The sequence below is a fragment of the Mustela nigripes genome, chromosome 16 (assembly GCF_022355385.1).
Source record: "Mustela nigripes isolate SB6536 chromosome 16, MUSNIG.SB6536, whole genome shotgun sequence".
Lineage (NCBI taxonomy): Eukaryota > Metazoa > Chordata > Mammalia > Carnivora > Mustelidae > Mustela > Mustela nigripes.
In genome coordinates this window covers 32366994-32380156 of record NC_081572.1, presented here as the reverse complement: position 1 = coordinate 32380156, position 13163 = coordinate 32366994, and the positions used below count along the sequence as shown (strand labels likewise).

The window sequence follows — 13163 nt, the reverse complement described above, 5'->3', positions numbered from 1 at the left end:
GGTCAAGGAACGAGCCTCACATGGGGCTCTCTGCTCAGCGGAAAGCTTGCTTTCCTCTTTCTCTGTTTGCCTCTCTGCTTATTTGTGATCTCTCTGTGTCAAATAAATAAATAAAGTCTTTAAAAACAAATAAAGAAAGAACTTAAAACTAGGTATCCTATGTCACCTCTACCCCCCTACACAATAATTTAAGGTACTTCTTAAGATGACTGTAAAGTGGGACGCCTGGGTGGCTCAGTTGGTTAAGCAGCTGCCTTCGGCTCAGGTCATGATCCCAGCGAGTCCCACATCGGGCTACTTGCTCCGCAGGGAGCCTGCTTCTCCCTCTGACTCTGCCTTCCACTCTGTCTGCCTGTGCTCGCTCTCACTCTCTCTCTCTCTCTTACAAATAAATAAATAAAATCTTTAAAAAAAAAAAGATGACTGTAAAGTAACAGGGAAAAACTACTAAAAATTACCCCAAGAAGGATGCCTGGCAGGCTCAGTTGGTAGAGCATGTGACTCTTGATCTCGGGGTCATGAGTTTGAGCTGCATGTTGCCATAGAGTTTACTTAAAAACATTTTTTTTAATTGAATAAATAAATAAAAATAACCCCGAGAACTGGAAGAGATTATGCTGAGTGAAATAAGTCAAGCAGAGAGAGTCAATTATCATATGGTTTCACTTATTTGTGGAGCATAACAAATAGCATGGAGGACAAGAGGAATTAGAGAGAAGGGAGTTGGGGGAAATTGGAAGGGGAGGTGAACCATGAGAGACTATGGACTCTGAAAAACAGTCTGAGGGGTTTAAAGGGGCAGGGGGTGGGAGGTTGGGGGAACCAGGTGGTGGGTATTAGAGTGGGCACGGATTGCATGGAGCACTGGGTGTGGTACAAAAACAATGAATACTGTTATGCTGGAAAAAAAAATAATAACCCCAAGAAATCATCAGTTACTTAAAAAGATATATTGACAAGGCTTTTCATATATATGAACAGTGGCAGTAAACTAGAAGCAACAGAATATTGATTGTACAGTTATCTGTGACTCAATGTATATAGCAAAAGGAGTGGAAAACATAAAGCAGCATGTGAAGTATCATCCTATTAAAATTTTTATTCATATTGAAATTACCATGTTTAATATGAAAGCGTTAATATGGTAATTATATAGCAGGATTTTGGTTTAATGTTTAAAAATATTTTTCTGTCTTTTCCAAATTATCTGTAAGGGACATTTATCACTATTGTAATAATTTAAAATACCCTCAAAATTTTTACTTTTTTTTTTTTCCAAGATTGTATTTTTTGAGAGAGATAGGGAGGGAGAGAAAAAGCAGAGCAGAGGGGAAGAGGGAGAAGAAGAAGCAGACTCTCTGCTGAGCAGGGAGCCAAACAGGCAACTCAGTCCTGGGATCCTGGGATCACAACCAGAGCCCTGGGCAGACAGTTAACTGACTGAGCCTGCTTCTCCCTCTCTTGCTTGCATTCCCTCTCTAGCTGTGCCTGTCTCTATCAAATAAATAAATTTTTTAAATCTTAAAAAAAAAAAAAAAAATCACATGTTCTGGGTGCCTGGCTGGCTCAGTTGGGTAGAGCATTAAACTGTGATGTTGGGGCTGTGAGTTCAAACCCCATGTTGTGCTCAGAGATAACTTTTAAAAAATTGTATGTCCTGGGGCACCTGGGTGGCTCAGTGGGTTAAAGCCTCTGCCTTCAGCTCAGGTCAGGATTCCAGCGTCCCGGGATGGAGCCCACATTGGGCTCTTTGCTCCTCACAGAGCCTGCTTCCTCCTCTCTCTCTGCCTGCCTCTCTACCTATTTGTGATCTCTGTCTGTCAAATAAATAAAATCTTTAAAAAAAATCATATGTACTAAAAGGGAAATATCACTGAAGGGTATCAGAATATGCCACCCCCAAACATGCCACTTTGGCATAAGGATTCCTTTGAGCCAAAAGCACTAGAAAAACAGCAGATATAAGGGTAGGTCCTAATCTACCCTTTCCTTCCTGAGATTAGGAGATAAAACTCCCATGTAAAAGATGCCCTCCCTATACCAAAGGAAAAGAAATGTTCCCAGAGAAAGGAAGTCAAACCCGAGAGAATTTTGTACACACCTTGATAAAAAGAATTCATGTTTATGTAACCCCCCCCATGTTACTTTTCCACAATTGCCTCAAAATTAAAAAAAAAAAAAAAAAAAAGGTGAGGGGAAGAAAACACAATTATCTCTCTTTGTTCAACCTAATATGAAAGCATTTTGTTTTGCCATCTCTTTGGGTTTTCATTTCTTTTTAAGAGCTTCTGTGTTAGGTAAGTTTAAAACTGTAAATTTATGTTAAATTTTTTATTCTTTTACCTGTTAAACTGTCGATGCCAGTTAAATTCCCATGCCCAGCCGAAGATGCTAACAGGGCAGAGGTAAAGTTTTGCCTCTACAGTATCAAAGCCTTTGATACACAGTTTCTGTAAACAACGTTGTTTTGCCTAGGGCACCTACCCAGCAAGGGCAGAAAAGGCGGGGGTGGGAGGTGGGAGACACAAAACAACAACCAACAAAACCCTCTGTTTCTGTTGTCTAAAAGGAAGGGAGGGCTACTCGGTTTGTTACCAAATCCAGGCCGGATGCTGCTTCCTTTTGCGCGGAAAACTGCAAAGTCAAATCTTGGGGAAGCCGGCTTTGACTTCCCAACTACACCGGGCACCTGTCATTGAGCATGGCTGGGTGGAGGTGAGGGACTCGAGGCTGCATTTCACCTGCATTCTCTTATTCCATCCTCACAGAAACCTTGGGAGGTAGGCAGGCGGTATTACTGCTTTACAATTTAGGGAAATGGAGGCTGAGGGTATGACCTAGTCCCGGAGAGGAACAGTGATTCAGACGAGCGTAATCTATTTGGCGTTGCCCTCCGCAGACCGCAGGCCACTGCCTTCCAAACTGCCCTGCCCTACGGCGCAGAATTCAGCCCGGTAACAAATACGCGCCGGAACTTTTACGTACGCCCGAGAAGATAGAGAATTTTAAAGCCTCCCAGCCACAACTGTCGGTGACTGTCTCTTAAATTGTTGCAAAGCCTAACTAGAACGAATTTATCCGTTCCTCCAACAAGCAAAGTGACGTCAGAGTGACAAGGGACCAGAGGCGGGCATATGGAGATGAAGAGCGCGGCGACTGCGTGTTCGAGCTTCCTCTTCACGAGCAGAATTTCCACTACATGTCCACTGGTGTACGCTGGTCCTGTCATATGAAGAACCTTTTAGTTTGGAACCGAAGGTCTAAAGAACTTGAATGTAATTGACCATAACTGTGTGGTGTGTTGCAGACCAGGGTGGAGAGTCAGGCACCGCCTTCAATTCATACTTACCTGGCAGGGGAGATACCATGATCACGAAGGTGGTTTTCCCAGGGCGAGGCTCATCCATTGCACTCCGGATGTGCTGACCCCTGCGATTTCCCCAAATGTGGGAAACTCGACTGCATAATTTGTGGTAGTGGGGGACTGCGTTCGCGCTTTCCCCTGATAAATGTATTAAGAACAGTACTGGGAGTTTTGTTTGGGAGGTGTAGGGTTTTCATGCTTGTTACCCATTTTTTCTCTTTTTCGTTTGTGCTTCTGGCTCAGAAAAAAAAATAATTTTTTCTGTAGGTATTGATTGTGGGTTTTGTTAGCATTTTAAGGTCCACTAGTCTCTAAAGACCAGCCCTTTAGTATAAGTTGGGTTTGTTTTGTTTTGTCTTGTTTCGTTTTAGGGGTTTTATTTACTTGAGGGTGAGAGACTGGAAAAAAGGAAAAACAGGAAATAAAAACTGTTGGTGAGGATCTGGAAAAACTGGAACCCTTGTGCACTAGTGGTGAGAATGCAAATGGTTTAGCCAGTATAGAAAACAGTATAGCAGTTCCTCAAAAAATTAAACATAGAATTACCAAGTGAAGGATGCATGGGTGGCTCAGTCAGTTAAGCATCCAAATCTTGGTTTCAGCTCAGGTCATGATCTCAGGGTTGTGAGAGCCCTGCACATTGGGCTCTGCACTGGGCTTGGAGTGTGCAAGAAGAATTATCATGTGATCCACTAATCCTTTTTGGGTATATACCCCAAAGAATTGAAAACGGGGATTTGAAAAGATACTGTACCCTAAAATGTCCATAGCAGTGTTATTTATAATAGTCAAAGGTAGAATCAACCCAGGTGTCATTGATGGATAAAAACAGATAAGAAAAGCGTGGTATATACATACAACGGAATATTATTCATCCTTATAAAGGAAAGAAACTCTGACATGAACTTCCTGGCTGTTGAAGACCCACCAAATGTGTTAGCCTTCTTGGCTTTTTTTTTTTTTTTTTAAAGATTTTATTTATTTATTTGACAGAGAGAAATCACAAGTAGATGGAGAGGCAGGCAGAGAGAGAGAGAGGGAAACAGGCTCCCTGCTGAGCAGAGAGCCCGATGTGGGACTCGATCCCAGGACCCTGAGATCATGACCTGAGCCGAAGGCAGCGGCTTAACCCACTGAGCCACCCAGGCACCCTGCCTTCTTGGCTTTTTCTTTCTCTTCACCTCTTTGCACACCCATTGTGTCTCTCCATGTAATACTTAGTTATGCCCGATATGCATGTTTGTTGATTCATGTGGATGGGACTTCCCTCTCTTATCCCCTGTCTATGGAGCACCAACATAGTACCTCATGTCTGCCCTGCTATATACCAGCATTGTGATTGCAGGGATCTAATTTTAAGCGTCTTACATAGTACCTGTCACGTTTGAGGACACATGGTGGGTATTCCACAAACACTTGATTGTACAATAGTCCGGTGTGTATGCCACATGTGGAAAGCTAAAATTTCTCTGCATGGATTTTACTGTGCATACCAACAGCTAACAACTGCACAGGACTTGGTGCCAAGCACAGTTATAAGTACTTTACACATACTAGCTCATTGAAGTCTCTCAGCAACCCTCTGGTTATTATTATCTCCAGTTTTATGTATGAAGAAATTGAGGCCTATCAAGGTTAAATAATTTCTCCAAGGTCACAGTTAAGGAGGTGACAGGGCCAAGACTTAGGGTCTGAACTGTGAACCTAACCCACTACATTATGCTCTCTACATCCCCACATAGTGACTGCATATATGTACTAACCTTTCAAAGTTAATAGGCTCCTAGTTTTCTTAATGATAAACATATTTCTAATTTTACTTCCCAGTAGCCACCACTTTTTGATCCTAGGAATTAGTGCTAAATATATTCAGTTTTTCAATTTCACCAGTAATATTGAGAATAAACATTAATCTTGTAGAGTTTTGGGTGCCTGGGTGGCTCAGGTTGGTAGTGTCTGCCTTTGGTTTGGGTCATGGTCTCAGGGTTCTGGGATCAAGTCCCTCATTGGGCTCCCTGCTCAGCAGGAAGTCTGTTTCCTCCCTCTCCCTCTGCCTTTCTGCTCCAGTCATGCATGCTCTCTGTCTCTCAAACGAATAAATAAAATCTTTTTTTAAAAGATTCTCTGTCTCTATTTGACAGACAGAGATCACAAGTAGGCAGAGAGGCAGGCAGAGAGAGACAAGGGAGCAGGCTCCCTGCCAAGCAGAGAGCCCAATGTGGGGCTCGATCCTAGGACCCTGGGATCATGACCTGAGCTGAAGGCAGAGGTTTTAACCCACTGAGCCACCCAAGCGCCCCAATAAATAAAATCTTTTAAAAAAAATCTTGTAGTTTCAGTAACTGTTCCCCTAATCATGTTCATTATAAATAAAAGTAGACAAGAAGGGAAATGAATGTAAAAGAATCTAGGTTGCTTCATTGCATTTCTGTACTTGATCTTAGCCAGAAGGCTTGACTGAGTTAAAATAAGCATGTTGTTTTCTTTTGGAACAGGATGTCTCGGGCTGTTCATCTTCCAGTTCCCTGTCCTGTTCAACTTGGTTCCTTAAGAAATGACTCCTTGGAAGCGCAACTTCATGAATATGTCAAACAAGGGAACTATATGAAAGTGAAGAAGATTCTTAAGAAAGGTAAGCACTGTGTTAAAATTGCAGATGCAACTTGATTCACATTTCTGAATAGTTTTGGAAGGAAAATCAGGTTCTTGATAAAACTATGAGTTCTTGGGGAAATTGAGATGAAATTTTCCCTACAGTAGAGGTCTTAAATTGTTGTTTGGAGACTGTTTTGTTTTGTGCTAGGGAACCATAAGGTCTTCCAACTGTTAGACTCCAGATTTCTCCTCAGGCTCCAGCCATCCACTTTTAATTCTGCCTAATTCCCTTTGCTCCTTTAATCAGTCTTCTGAAACCTGTGGTGGAGTGACTAGAGCAGCTTTCACAGCTCTCCCCTTCTTTGCTTCTCCTAGGAACTTGGTGCTTTAGTTTCCAGGGTTTTTCCTGCTGGACGTTACAGGCAGCTCAGCCCACAAGGCAGATGGAAATAGCAAATGTAGCTCAGGCAATCTCCAAAAGAACAAACACTAAACCATACATGGACAAAACCTCTGCTGGTGTTTGGCCCTTGATCTACAGATTCAGACCTGTTTTCGTTTTGTTGTTGATGTTTGAGTAACCAGAAGTCCTTCTGAATTCCCTGTCTCCCTTCTTAGTATAAAGAGAGGTTTATGAAGCTTCTCTCCGCTGTTTGTGAAACAGTCCGGGTGACCTAATTTCACTGCAGTGTTTCTCCATTTACTTCAAAAGCACTCCTGAGGACTTCCAGAAAGGTAACTCCAATTTTCGTAGGATCCAACTATCCCACAAAATAATTCATTCAGAAAGTTCTCAAATGTTTCCATGTACCACCCCTAGAGTCTATGGATGAAGTAGCTGATAGTGAGGTCAGTAATTTGTTTGAAAGGTCCTGTTGGGTTTTTTCCCCTCAAAATTTTGCATTTTATTCCATAACACATTCATGTGCATGTTAACATGAAAACGGATGTTCAGAGGGTGCCTGGGTGGCTTAGTCAGTTAAGCATCTGCCTTTGGGCCCAGTCTTGATCCCAGGGTCCTGGGATTGAGCCCTAATTGGGTTCCCTGCTCAGCGGGGAGTCTGCTTCTCCCTCTCCTTCTCCCTCTGTGAATGTGTAAGCTCTCTTTCAGACAACAAATAAACAAACAAAAATAGATGTTCAGCTTAGGTATGCTGTGACTTCTATTGTCTTGTATCCACACTCTCCATTGTAAAAAGCAGAGTATTAGAACATTTATATCTTAGACATCTGAACATTCTGCATCTTCAGATTCTTGCCATTAAGCTATAGCAGGTGATGGGGTTGACATGTGTAACTGGATATGAAGCAGGATTTCAACTGTGTCTTGGAATTTCATCTAAAGCTTCAGAGTGGAGAACAAGGGGTGACAAGGTGACAAGTTCCCCGCCGGTCTAAACCAGAGCTTCTTAGGAGATGGCCAAAATGGTCCTTTAACTCCATCATCCACCTCAGGCCTACCTAGGAGAAGGGAATGGGGTAGTGGTGGGAGTGTCAGTGGAAACGATTCTCTAAAAGACATTATTCACAGGAATAGAAAACTGTGGCTTTTCCCCTTCTTTCCCAGCTTCAAACCAAATAAGAGGTCCTTCAGGTGAACGTTATAGAGAGAATTGTAGAACTTGCGAGCAGGATAGTTGGGAGTCTCTGTCTCAGCCTGCTGAACAGTAGAAATGTCAGCCTTTGCCAGCTGCCACCAAGGTGGTGTGAAGAGAACCTGGCATGTTACCTGGAATTTAGAGGTCAGGAGGACTGCCATCTGCCTCCTTCCTAATAGCAGCCCTTGATGACTGGGTAAACTTGAGAGACCAGCAGCTGGATTAGCTACACACTTCCACCACTTAGTGGGGTAAGTAGACTCTATAGAGAGTAGCTGAATCATCATCTAAAGGACCTCACACTATGAAGGCAGGAAGAATCCCAACAGAGGCTGGAGAAACAGCAAGAAGTCAGCAGGAGAGGGCACTGGCCACATTAGGGTACTGCGAAGTGGAGTGGAGTTACCTGAAGGGTCCACTAACCTCTCCCACGGAAGAGCAGGCACTAGGAAGAGGCCGAAAGCTACAAAGAGGATCAGCTATGTTTGAAGGCCTTGACCCTTGTCATCTTATTGGTCTTCCCGCTCCAGCTCTAGAGTTGCCAGAAACAGCCTCAAAATCAGACGAGTGGAAGAGCAAGGAAGAGTTTTTTATTTCAACAGGACTGGACAATTTATTACCTGAAATGAGACTGTGCTTGAAGGCCTCAAAGTGACTTAAAGACTAAGGAATCTGCCTGAGATACCTCTCCGGAGAGGGAAAAGGAGATCCAACCAAAAGAACATACTTGAGGGCAGTAAAAGGGGGAATAATGTTTCCTGATTGTATCCTACTTAGTTCAGTTATATAGATTATATGAGTTCTAAAACCCAAAAGCTGAGTTCCTGAGTTCTAGAAACCTCAACCCAGATTTTATTCATTTTTAATTACATGTATATTAATTGACCCGTGAGATTAGAACACCAAGTTCAGGGGCACATGGGTGGCTCAGTTGGTTAGGCATCTGCCTTTGGCTCAGATTACGATCCCAGGGTCCTGGGATTGAGCCCTGTGTCGTGCTCCCTGCCTAGCAGGAGGCCTGCTTCTCCCTCTAACTGCTCCTCTACCTGCTTGTGCGCTCTCTTTCTCAAACAAATAAAATCTCAAAGAAAAAAAGAAAAAGAACAATACCAAGGACAGATGTGTGGCATATGCCTTCCAGGAGTATAACCCAGTACAAGCAGCAGACAAAAGTAATTAAACTACTGAGAAGTACAGGAGGCAAAGAAGTACTTACATCTCAGCCTCCTTGTCTGGGGAGTACTCAAGGGAAAAGTCTTACAGGAAGCTCTATTTAGGCCAGGACCTTAACAAAGAAAAAGAGTTGAGTTGGGGGTGCCTGGCTGGCTCAGTCAGTGAAGCATGTGACTTGATTTCAGCTTGTGAGTTCAAACCTCACACTGGGTGTAGAGAGTACTTAAAAAATAAAATCTTTTTTTTTTTTTTTAAAGATTTTATTTATTTATTCGACAGAGAGAGATCACAAGTAGGCAGAGAGGAAGGCAGAGAGAGAGGAGGAAGCAGGCTCCCCGCTGAGCAGAGAGCCCGATGCGGGACTCGATCCCAGGACCCTGAGATCATGACCTGAGCTGAAGGCAGCGGCTTAACCCACTGAGCCACCCAGGCGCCCAAAAAATAAAATCTTTAAAAAAAACTGAATGTGCTGGAGTGATAGACCCACATGCAGTTGGAGAGTGCGCTCTTAAGAGGCAATCATATGGCATGGATGGTGAGGGGTTCCTAGAAATGCTGGAGGAATGGACAATGGAAAAGTGTTAGATATGGAAGGGTCCAGACCAGAGACAGGCTCTTGGATGAAAGTGATTGGAAGGCACTTTATAACTTCAATATATATAAGGAAATGGGGATATGTCTCAGACCTGGGCAGATTGCCCAAACACTGTCCCTTTCTGACAGAATTTAAGTACAGAGCATCTGACTGTCTCTGAGGAGATTGTGTTAGAAGTGGTTAGATGAGATGAATCTCATGCTTTTTAGTCATGTTACTATGAAGCCCTGAAAAATGTGGTTGGTTCAGAAAACCACATGTCTAGATGGCACTGTGCTTCCTGGCATCCTAGAAGATGTGGGGGAGAAGTATTTTTACAAGTTTAGTGATAAAAAGTTACACACTTCATATATAAGGTACATGTGTTCTTTGAGGAGAAACTGGGATTAACTTTTGCCACAGATAAACAGGTAGGCTGCTTCTGAGGTTTACAAGCCAGAAAGGTGAAACATTCAGGACTGAACTTTAAGTGATAAAGTATTTAGTGCTTCATTAGAGAAATTAATTTGATTGGAGACTAGACCTCCTGAGGAAGACCACTTTGTCTTAGCAGAAAGAATCCGGATTTGATTTGGTATCAGACATATCTAGGTTTGTCCAGCTGTATGACGTTATAGCCTGCATCTGTAAGAACGAGTAAGTAATGACACCTTTCTTCAGTTGTTTAGAGGATGAAATGAAACAACGGATCAAAATGTTATCAAGTAGGTATTCAATAAGTCATCGTGGTTATGATTATTATTATGTGGTATTAGAAGTGTACACCAGTTATTACCCCTCTCTTTGCCTCCTCCTTCCGCCTCTCTCTCAAGGCAAAGGGAACTGGTCTCTTCAAGTCAGCAGACTTTTGTAGCAAGCGAAGAGACAGTCCGATGCTGACCTGTGGCGTCAACATTTTCTTAGCCTAGAGTCCGAGACCCAGGTCGTGCCGGGCGTGGTGGGCGGGGCAATACTGATCCCTCCGCGTTGGAGTCAGAGGCATACAGCGTGTGATTGGCTGCTAGGAAGCCGCATGCTAATGAGATTTGTTACTGATTTAAGTGTTGCTGGAAGATTTACAGGCGAAAAAATGGTGTTTTAAGCTTTGCTGTTTGACCGAATTGTCTTGAAATATAAAATAAGATGCATGAGTTGGCAGAGGAGTTGACAAAAATATCACCATGCGTATAAAGTGTGCGGATGCCATTGACTTATCGAGGCCGTGCATTTGAAAGTAAGACTATACTTTCAGGGATCATTTCTATAGTTTGTTACTAGAGAAGTTTCTCTGAATGTGTAGAGTACCCAAAACCACGAGGAGGAGACGTAGTACCCTTTTCTGAGCGTGAAGCTGATTCTGGGCGTTGTTTTGCTTGCAACTGCCCTTTGTCATTGATGATCGTTCTGCCTTTCTATTTAGAAAGGTAAGAGGGAAAGGGTGCCGTCTGAGTGGTTTGTCTCTACTTCTTTATGTATAAAGTGAGGCGTTTATTACTTGGTTCACATCTTATTAGGTGATCCGTGCTGGACAAGGAGACCTATGTGTCCCAGGACGCTCCTATCATGACAGGAGCTGAAGGCAGTTGCTTAACCCACTGAACCTTGCAAGCATCCCGGTTTAAGTTTCGTTTTTTTTTTCTTTTCTTTCTTTGTCTTTCTGTCTTCTTTTAGTCTTTCTTTCCAGATTTTATTTATTTATTTGACAGAGCGAGATCAGAGGCAGGCAGAGAGGAGGGGGGAAGCAGGCCCCCGCCGAGCAGAGAGCCCGATGTGAGAGGACCCTGGGATCACCCACTGAGCCACCCAGGCGCCCCATGAAACCACAGGTTTAATACACACACACGTAATAAATGTATAGTTTTAACACATGGTTTGGTGTTTTTTTTTTAGTGAATGTTGAGCTAAAGTTCAGAGTTTACACTAGTTCAGTTTTTTCATTATTAACTGAAGTTTATAGTGAGCTTTCACTTAGTGTTATATAGTTCTTTGGATTTTGACAGATGTATGTTATTTCCACCATTAAGTATCATACAGAATAATTTCACTGCCTTAAAAATCTTTTATCCTCCTCCTGTTTATCCCTTTATGTGAACCCTGGCAGCCACTGATTTTTTTTTTTTTACTGTCTCTATGTTTTTGTCTTTTCCAAAATATCATTTAGTTGAAACCAAAGAATGTAGCCTTTCCAGAGTGGCTTCTTTCTTTTAGCAACATGCATTTAAAGTTCCTTTGTGTCATTTGTTGGCTTCATAGCTCATTCATTTTTATTGCTGAATAATATTTATTGTCTGGATGTACCACAGTTTATCCATCATCTATTGAAGAACATCTTGGTTGCTTCCAAGTTCTGGCAATTATGAATAAAGGTGATATAAATATCATGTGCAGTTTTTTTTTAAAGATTTTATTTATTTGACAGAGAGAGATCACAAGTAGGCAGACAGGCAGGCAGAGGGAGGGAGAGGGGAAAGCAGGCTCTCCGCTGAGCAGAGAGCCTGATGTGGGGCTTGATCCCAAGACCCTGAGATCATGACCTGAGCCGAAGGCAGAGGCTTAACCTACTGAGCCACCCAGATGCCCCTCCTGTGCAGTTTTTTCTTTTTTTTTTTTTAAGATGTTATTTCTTTGTCATAGAGTGAGCACAAGCAGGGGGAGTGGCAGGCAGAGGGAGAAGCAGGTTCCACACTGAGCAAGGAGGCTGATGCAGGACTTGACCTGAGGACCCTGGGATCCTGAAGTGAGACAAAGGCAGACGCTTAACCTACTGAGTCACACAGGCATCACTCATGTACAGGTTTTTTTTTTTTTCTCCAGATTTTATTTATTTATTTGACAGAGAAATCACAAGTAGGCAGAGCAGCAGGCAGAGAGAGGGGGAAGCAGGTTCCCAGGACCCTGAGATCATGATCTGAGCCGAAGGCTTAACCTTTGTTAAGGGCTTAACCCACTGAGCCACCCAGGCGCCCCACCATGTGCATGTTTTTGTGTGGCATAAATTTTCAACTCCTTTTGAGTAAATCCCAAGGAGTGCAAGTGCTGGAATTTATGGTAAGAGTATTTTTAATTTTGTAAGAACTGCCAAACTGTATTCTGAAGTGGCTGTACCATTTTGCATCCCCAGCAATGAATGAGACTCCCTGTTTATCCACATCTTTACCAGACTTGGTGTTTTGGATTTTTCTTAGTGGGGCATACACACAATACACCTAAGAAACAAATGATGAGGCTACATCTGTAGTTATTTGGAATAGCAAGTTTTCATTCCCCTACAGTTAAATCTGTTATGAACCTGTTAAACAGTGGTGAAGCAAAGCCCCAACGAAAGGTTCTGATCTTAACCCAGCTGCTCTCAACAGTGATTTTCTCAAGCTACAAGCAGAGGCACAGAATACAGTTTGCCCAGTGCTTAGTTTGGGGAGAGAACCCATTTTTCTTTGACAGGGTTAAGGAATTTGCCCGAGATGTCACAGCCATTAAGTGAGGACTGAACTGGTTCCCCAGAACACAAACCTGACACTAACTTCCCTCCTACTCTGGGATCCAGAGCTCTTAAAGAAATGACATCTAATGTTACTCCCTGGAAATCAGTCGTTCTGTGAAGGGGCTGGCTTGCAAAGTTTGTTTGCTGATTTTTCTGAGGGAGTAACCACATTAAACCATCTCCCCAATAAGCAAAGTGTGTGTGGGTTTCCTTTCCTCAATAGAGGCCTAATCAGGAATTACCTTTTATTTTTTAAAGTGCCCTTTAAAAAAAAAAAAAAATTTTTTTTTTTTTTTTAAATTTTCTGACCTGATGGAAATGCTAAGAACTGGTTAGTGTCCTGGGGCCTTTCAGAGCCTGGAACACAATTTGGGTATT

At 42.7% G+C, this 13163-nt stretch overlaps 2 non-coding genes across 2 annotated transcripts; both read left to right on the top strand.

Moving 5' to 3' along the window:
* Positions 1-3341: 3341 nt before the first annotated feature.
* Positions 3342-3505, top strand: LOC132004642 (U1 spliceosomal RNA). The gene has a single exon (XR_009400596.1). It is a non-coding gene; the product is annotated as a U1 spliceosomal RNA (small nuclear RNA).
* A 7035-nt stretch (positions 3506-10540) lies between these two features.
* LOC132004654 (small nucleolar RNA U3) lies at positions 10541-10758 on the top strand. The gene has a single exon (XR_009400606.1). It is a non-coding gene; the product is annotated as a small nucleolar RNA U3 (small nucleolar RNA).
* The last annotated feature ends 2405 nt before the right edge of the window (positions 10759-13163 follow it).